The sequence below is a fragment of the Galeopterus variegatus genome, unplaced genomic scaffold (assembly GCF_000696425.1).
Source record: "Galeopterus variegatus unplaced genomic scaffold, G_variegatus-3.0.2 Scaffold276, whole genome shotgun sequence".
Classification (NCBI taxonomy): Eukaryota; Metazoa; Chordata; class Mammalia; order Dermoptera; family Cynocephalidae; genus Galeopterus; species Galeopterus variegatus.
In genome coordinates, this window is record NW_007726387.1 from 226,685 (window position 1) to 235,189 (window position 8,505).

The window sequence follows — 8,505 nt, forward strand, 5'->3', positions numbered from 1 at the left end:
ATATGAAAATATATGTGAAGCACTGTTGGGTTAGGCGCTTTCATTTATTCATTACAAATTTATTGAACACCTATCTGACAAGCACTTTCACTTAAGGCATTTACTAGACCTCGCCATCCAGATTTCCCATCCACGAGACACCTGGACTGCCCCTGGGGACTTAGTAACCTTGGCCAGTAACTCCGTCCAGAGTAACTTTATGTTTACTGATAATCAGAGCATCCAATCTCCCTTTCTCCAGGAGAGTACATAGTGTGAAAGTTCAGACTTCTCCTTTTGTTTCTGTAAGATTGGGCCTTTACGTGATGTTAAATGTGTACATAAAGTGTTTTAGGTTCATGCCTGTTCTTTGACCAGGGGCTTGGTTCGGAGAATGGCCAGAATTTGAGGGGGTTCATATCCCTTCTCTAGTTTTTTCTAATGTCCGATCTGAGGAGTAAAATAAGCAGTTAAGAGACGCACGAGCTGCCCTGCTGCTATTGCAGCAAGGCCCAGGATGGGAAGGGACATCAGAGCGACCCAGCGCAGGAGTGGGCGGCGAAGAGACTGGCGTTCGGACTCTACCCGGCTGAGCGCAGTCCCGCCCCCGCCGCCCTCCCAAAACGTCCTCCTCGGCCCTCCCCCGGCCCCTGCACGGCCCTCACCCGCAAGGGAAGGACGCCGGAGTAGAAAGCAGCCTAAGACGCGCACGCAAAGCCCCGCCCCTCCGTGACGTCTAGAGACGCGACGCGTCGCCGCGCAATGCAAATCGGGAAAGGGGGATGAGCTGGGCTGGCTTCCGTCGGGATAGCGAAGGCTCATTTTCCCTCGGGTTGTTGGGATATGGGCCTTTGGCAAGGAGGCTGGCGTTACTGAAGCAAGCCCGGCGCCACGGTGAGTGCGAGTCTGGGCCCTGGCCCTGGGAAGTCGTCTGCAGTGAACCCCCCTTCCTTCCACCAGCTGGTCACCCGGGAGACAAGCCCTTTCCTCGGAGAAGGGTGGGACAACCCCCGAACATAGAACCGGCTTGTGGAGGAAGTGCCCTACCTGGAGTCTTTCCCGCTGCCCACTTAGGTTTCCTAGCGAGTTTCGTGTGGTTTTTCGGTCTTAGAAGGTGGCTTTGACCATTCCTTCTTTTTCTTGGACACTCAGACCCGACTGTGACCTCCTTCCTCTTCCGTTTTGTGTTTTCCTACTATCTACAGTATCAGGCCTTACTATAGCCCCAGTCACACTTGCTTTTAGTGAAGTTCAAATATGAGTTTAAAGATCATATAAGCTTATCACTGTTAAAAGGATGACTTTCTCAATTAGAAGTTTTTCTTTCCTAAAATGTGCCTTCTATCCTGGAGTTGTGGGACAAGTTAATTTCACCTCCACTCCACCTTGGAAATGATCAGAACCCCGAATTGCAGTGATGTGAATATACAGCTTTATAGCTGCAGAGCACACTCCTGGGTTTATTTCTTGCCTCCAGTTTATTCTGTGACCTTGAACAAGTCACCTAATCACTAGCAAAATATTTACCTGACTCACAGAGGTGTTGCAGAGCCTAAGGAATTTGATATTTGTTAAGCGCTTTGAGGGTTTCAGGTGAAAGGGATGCCTAACTAAAGGATGTTACTCTTTCTGAATCTGCAAAGTATCCTTAGTTTTGTATCTCTCTCGCTGCAGCCATTAAAAATGCCAAGTGAGATTTGTTAAGGAAGTGTTCCTATTCTAGGCTTGCTCTGCGGCTTTGCTGTGTAGGCATATTTTGCATTTCATCCTGTTCTGTTTAAAATTCATTGTTGAATGTCATTCATGAAGGATTTAGATGATTTGTCATGACTACAGTACAGTACAGTACAGTTGTGTCTTTATCATGTTGGTGTGGCTGCATTGAAATGTGTATTCCTTTTCTTCTGGCCCATTAGGTGCGTCTTTAAAGTTAGATAGCAGAGGTTCCTTAATAATAGAAAACACACACACAAACCTGTCATTAATGAAATTTTGGACATAGACATGAATTCTTTGAAAAAACAGTGCATGAGAAAAACTAACAAGTATTTAAAGGTTTTTTTTAGCAGTTAATTTTTTAAGATATTTATTTGAACTTTATTAATCACTATGGGCATTTGTTTATTAATGTGAACATATTGGGAGAGAACCAAAATGGCTTATGTAAACACACTTGGAAAATAAAGCCAGCACATCAAAATTTTTTCATAAAATGTCCAGCATTATATTTTATTATGAACTTTTCTACATGAAAATACACTCATTTTTGTATAAGTGAGAAGAAAAGTGTCCAATCAAATATGAATTGCTAATAAAATTAGATACAATTAAGGAAGCATTTTAAAAAATATTTTGCTATTGTCCCAGTTACCTATTGCTGCATAACAAATCACTGTAGGTACTAAAACTACTATTTTATTTTATTTTATTTTATTTTTTCAGTGGTAGCCAGTACAAGGATCTGAACTCTTGACCTTGGCGTTATAACACCATGCTTTAACCAACTGCGCTAACTGCCCAGTGGTGAAGCTACATTTTAGTATCTCATGTTTCTTGGGGCTGACTGGACTTAGCTAGGTGGTTCTTACGTAGGGTTTTATGCATTTGTATTCAGATAAGCAGCTGGGGTTGGAGTCATCTGTAAGCTCAACTAGGTTGGATATCCACGATGGCTCACTCACATGAATGGCAGTTGATGTTGGTTGGGAGTTGAGCTAGGGATGTTAACTGGAGTGCCTACACATAGCCTTCTTGTGTGGCTTTGACTTCTCACAGCATGGTGACTGGGTTCCAAGAATATGTGTTTGCAGAGACAGGAAGTGGAAGCGGCCCATCTCTTAAAAGTCTGGACCCAGAAATTGGCACATTACTTCCTACATACACTATTGGTTAGAGCAGTCAAAGACCTCTACCCCATCAGAGATAGACCCCTACCTTTGGAACGGAAAATGTAAATTTGTGGCCCTCTTCAGCCTACTGTAATTTTGATGACAAAGTTGTATTGAGCCCATGTTTGGATTTATGTAGTACCTTATATATAGAAAAAGTTAAACTTTGATTTCCTTAACCATAATGCTTTGTGTCTTCTTGGCTTATTACAATTTTCAGAGCATTGTTTAGTGTATATTTTTTCACTTGGTACTTATGGTAACCCTACAGAAGCAGACAAATCATCCCCATTTCATTTGCAGATAGTAAACTGAGGAGTGGCAGTGATAGTGTTGGGAGGATTTAAGGAATTTGTTCAAAGTCATATGATTAATAAATGGAAAATAGGGCTAAGACCTATATCTCTTCCATAATATTAAATTTATTAGTAGTAATTGATGAATTGTTAAATTAAACTGATTTGGAATTCCAGATTTATAACCATACTAATTCAAGCAAAACAGTACTCATGTGTAGTTAATAAAGTCAGTGTTATATATCTCTTCCATAATATTAAATTTATTAGTAGTAATTGATGAATTGTTAAATTAAACTGACTTGGAATTCCAGATTTATAACCATACTAATTCAAGCAAAACAGTACTCATGTGTAGTTAATAAAGTCAGTGTTAATGGCCGGCCTGGTGGCGCACTGCTACAGTGCGCCGCTTGGGAGCGCGGCGGCGCTCCCGCCGAGGGTTCGGATCCCACATACAGACCGGTTCCCGCTCACTGGCTGAGCGAGGTGCGGGTGCAGCACTGAGGGTTGCGATCCCGTTGCCGGTCCCGGTCCAGTACGGGCGCGACACTGAGGGTTGCGATCCGTTGCTGGACACGAAAAAAGACAAAAATAAATAAATAAATAAAGTCAGTGTTAAGATAACTAAGCCTTTTCTCTTTTGATTAACACATTACAATTTAGTTTTTTCTAATACAGTAGTCCCCCTTTATCCATGGGGGATACGTTCCAAGACCTGCAGTGGATGCCTGAAACCTTGATAGTACCAAACCCTATGTATACTAATTTTTCCTATACATATGTATCTGTGATAAGGTTTAATTTATGAACTAGGGACAGTAAGAGCTAATGATAAAATAAAACAATTATAACAATATACTGTAATAAAAGTTATCACACACTGTGGCCATAACTTTTGCAGTTTGAGGTGTGACAACAAAACTAGCACAATTTTTTTTTCCCTTCACAATTTCACAGATGGAAGATTCATTCTTACCATAAATCTTAGCAATCTAGGTGTACAATTTTTTTTTCTTTTCAAGTCAAGAACTTTCACCTTTTTACTTAAGGGAAGCACTTTAGGGCTTCTCTTTGGTGTATCTGAATTGCCAGCATCACTAGTTTTGAGCTTTGGGGCCATTAAAAATAAGGGTTTCTTGAGCACGAGCACTAAAATACTATGAAACAAAATGCCTACCAAGTGACTAAGGGGCAGATAGTGTATACAGCATGGCCAAGTGTTTTATATATTCATACACACATATACATAACTGAAACAAAAGTTTCGTGAAACAGTATTTAGCCTTACTGTGTGTGACATTCTCTGATATTTTTTCTATTTTTTTAAAATGCTGATTGTGACTTTAGGGATTTTTAAAACACTGCCCCTAGGCTGGCCAGTTAGCTCTCTGTTGGTTAGAGCACAGCCTTATAATGCCAAAATCATGGGTTCAGATTCCCGTATGGGCCAGCTGCCAAGAAAAAAAAGCAGTGACACAAAAACACTGCCCCCAAGCATTTAGCACAGTGTAAGACACATAGTAGATGCTCAGAAAATACCAGATGTTTTCGCAGTGATTAAATCTTGAGCGGGTTGAACCTTCTTAAAGCCTTATTTCATCAATACCTAGTTGTTTGTGGCATTTTACATAGAACGAGTATAGGGTGAATTATATGAGATTTAAGACAGCCAGAAGAGTACTGTTGCTGCCCGAAGGGCAGAGATGGGGAGAGATAGTGGGTGGCCAACAAAGACAAACTCTGCTTTCCTTTCAGTGTTACCAAGCACCTTAGCATCGGCTAGTGTGAAACTCTAGTTAAAATATCAGGACCAGTTTGAATGACTGCAAACCTTAATTTCCTCTTTTTTACTTTTTAGTTTTCACTTTGTGGTTCAAGTCATTTAATCCCTCCTACTGTTGCTCTTTGTTTTTGTTTTTGTTTCTGTTTTTTTTCCGAAAGATGACCAGTAAGGGGATCTTAATCCTTAGCTTGGTGTGGTCAGCACCACGCTCAGCCAGTGAGCTAACCAGCCATCCCTATATAGGATCCGAACCCATGGCCTTGGTGTTATCAGCACCGCACACTCCCGAGTGAGCCATGGGTCGGCCCTTACTGTTGCTCTTTGGAAGGATCAGAAGGCTGTCAGGAGAGAGGGGGATATATATATGTGCCTTCCATTTTCTCCCCATTGTGAACTCATTTTCGGCATTGTCTGGATTTTCGTTTTGGATTGTTGCTATTTGACTAAACCTGGAGTGCTTAGTCTTTGTCAGGTTTACACATCTTAAAAATTTTATTTTTTTGTTCTTAAAAGAACTTTAATTTTTCTTACATATTCTTAGTTTTATTTTGTTCTTTTTTTTACTTACAATCCTTTTGGAAGCATAACACTGTTTTAATGGATTATGTGTTATATTTAGTTTGTTTTAGATCTAAACAAATAGATTCTATAAATTGTTTGACTTCTGTAGTTATTGAGCATTCCTGTGTAATTATCAATGAGTTTGTCGTTGCTGCTGCTGCTCTTTTTTTTATTTTTAACTATTGTAGCCAAAATAAGGAAGTTTTGAATTTATTCAGTCATTCTGGCCTTGACTTATGTCTGTCTATTTTGAGATTTCTGCAGTGGCAAAAATGCAGCAGAACGACTTACCAAAAATTTCATGCATTAAACTTCACATAGATTTAGTTTGGATGTATATCCTTTGCTTTCTCATTTAATTAGAGAAAAATATCTTTTATCTTATATTTGACCTTGGAAATGTGTATGATTGTAGAGGCTGAAATAGCAGTTAACACAGTGCTAAAAGTATTTTTAACACTAGGTATCATTATTTGACAGTATAACATATAATTTTGTTAATAAACGGCTGGCCAGTTAGCTCAGTTGGTTAGAGCTTGGTGTTATAATACCAAGGTCAAGGGTTCGGACCCCATACTGGCCAGCTGCAAATATAAAACTTTTTTGTTAATAAAAATAGAAACAACTGTGGTCCGTTGGACTTAAACCATTATCAGAGAATATTGTTACTTATCTGAACTGTTCTTAAAAATCAAATAAGGACCAAAAAGGTTACTTTTAAAAAGTACATTTTTTCTTGTAGAAACCCTTGCTAAAAACTTTGGTGACATCATAATCTTATCCCTGTACTTTCTCTCCCTGTATATAATCATTTGCCAAGTTCTGTTCTTCTACCTTTTCAGTGTCTCTTGTATCTGCCTGCTCCATTCCATCTCCACTACCCTAGTTCTGACTTTCATCGTCTTTCCCTATGATTATTATAATAGATCACTAGTGTTTTCCCTATCTCCAGTTGCTTGAAGCCTAACTTTGTACTTTTGTCAGTTTGGATCACCTTTTTTTAGAACCCTGTTAGGGCTCTCCACTACCTTTAGAAAACAAAATAAATACTTTAGTGTGACATTCAAGGCCTTCCGTTACCTGTTGTGGCAGTATTTTTTCAGGCTTCCGTTACCTGTTGTGACAGTACTGATAGTAGATTCTTGTTTGTTCTCTGTGGTGGCTGATTCCTAAAGATGTTCTTTACTTTCTTGACTCTTTCCTCATACTATTGCTCATCTCTATCAAAAGCCTTCTCCCACCAAATACTCTCTCTTTCATGACTTTCAAGATCCCTCTAGTAGTTCTTAATCTTCCCTCATAATTGTTTTGTAGTACGTTATTTGTAACTGTATAGTTTGATTTTGTATTATGTTGTATTGCCACTACTTACAACTTTCTTTTCCATATTAGTTTTTTTCTTTTTTTTAGTGGCTGGCTAATAATACAGGGATATGAACCCGTGACCTTGGTGTTATAAGGCTATGCTGTAACCAGCTGAGCTAACCAGCCAGCCTGCATTAGTTTTTTAAACTTTATGAGGCAACATCATATCTAATATCTGAGTTCTCAGAAGCATAATGCCTTCTATACATCAGAATGTCTGTGAGTGTTTGAATTGAATTGAACTTTAAAATAGCTAATGATTTACTATTTTAAGTTACCTAGTTAAACTATATATATATATATCTATAGTATATATAGTTTGTATATTCTTTGTCTTTAAAAAATGCAAATTTTAAAGGTAGCCATGAGAAACAGATTGAACTTGAGAACATATCCTAGACCTTCATTTTAGAAGGTTCAAATCAATAGCTTTCTTTTCGTAGCCAAGAAACCTAATTGTGATGAATCATCAAAGTAGACTCTACCTGACTTTTCAAACATTTATTCTGGGGCTGGCCCAGTGGTACACTGCTACAGTGTGCCGCTTGGGAGCACGGCGGCGCTCCTGCCGAGGGTTCCGATCCCACATACAGACCGGCTGCTCACTGGCTGAGCGAGGTACAGGCGCAACACCGAGGGTTGCGATCCCGTTGCCGGTCCCGGTCTGGTACGGTCGCGACACTGAGGGTTGCGATCCGTTGCTGGTCACGAAAAGAGACAAAAAAGGAAAACAAAGAAACAAACAAAAAAAAACATTTATTCTGTAGTTAGACCACTAGTACTGATGGCCTAGATAGAGGATATAATTGGAAAAAACAAATCCTACTGGATTGGTACGTAGTCACTCTGCCCAAGTCTAGCTTTAGCTCTTATCTTAGTATAGTCACCACTAAGAAATGGTTGGGGTTTTTGGGAATTACACTTCAAGTGGTGGCCTATATCAGATGTTGGCTGTTTGTAGTTGAGTAAGCTTAACAGCCCAACTGAGCTAGTTGGGGTCAGAAAAATAAAGGATAACTCTTGTTACTGTTAACTTATTGTCTTCTGGTCTTTATTAACAGTCCAAGTACCAGTGCACCCTACCCTCTGCCATAGAGAAGTCTATTGTGGCCTTGCCAAGGCCTTGGGTTTCCTTAAGTACCTTCCCTGAAAAGTTAGTTTCTTGACCTTACTCTCCTTTCCCTTAGTCAAAAGTATTATTCCTCAACTGCGGCTGAGGAAATCATGTGGTAAATCAAGATGCAACACCATTCTACTCTGTTGCACCTCTCTCTTTTTTATTGCCATTTTTTTTTTTTAAGTTATCTACAATCTACTTCCATTTCTTTATTCCTTAGTACTTGTGCTCTCTCTTCCACTCCTACCACTATATGGAAGCTGTGCTTCGCAACACTATATCAGGCTCTTTCAATATTCCAAATCTGTTTTTTTAAATCTTTTTTTTTTTTTTTTAAATACACATTATAGGGGCCGGCGTGTGGCTCACTCGGGAGAGTGCAGTGCTGATAACACCAAGGCCACGGGTTCGGATCCCATATAGGGATGGCCGGTTTGCTCACTGGATGAGCGTGGTGCTGACAACACCAAGTCAAGGGTGAAGATCCCCTTACCGGTCATCTTTTAAAAAAAA

The 8,505-nt window shown here is 39.9% G+C and overlaps 1 protein-coding gene across 1 annotated transcript in view; it reads left to right on the forward strand.

The window, feature by feature from the left end:
* The first annotated feature begins 777 nt into the window (after positions 1-777).
* Positions 778-8,505, forward strand: part of USP8 (ubiquitin specific peptidase 8) — a 62,168-nt gene continuing 54,440 nt past the window's right edge. Inside the window, exon 1 of the mRNA XM_008566908.1 lies at positions 778-873. The gene's annotated coding sequence lies outside the window, so the exon portion shown is untranslated. The remainder of the gene's footprint in view (positions 874-8,505) is intronic.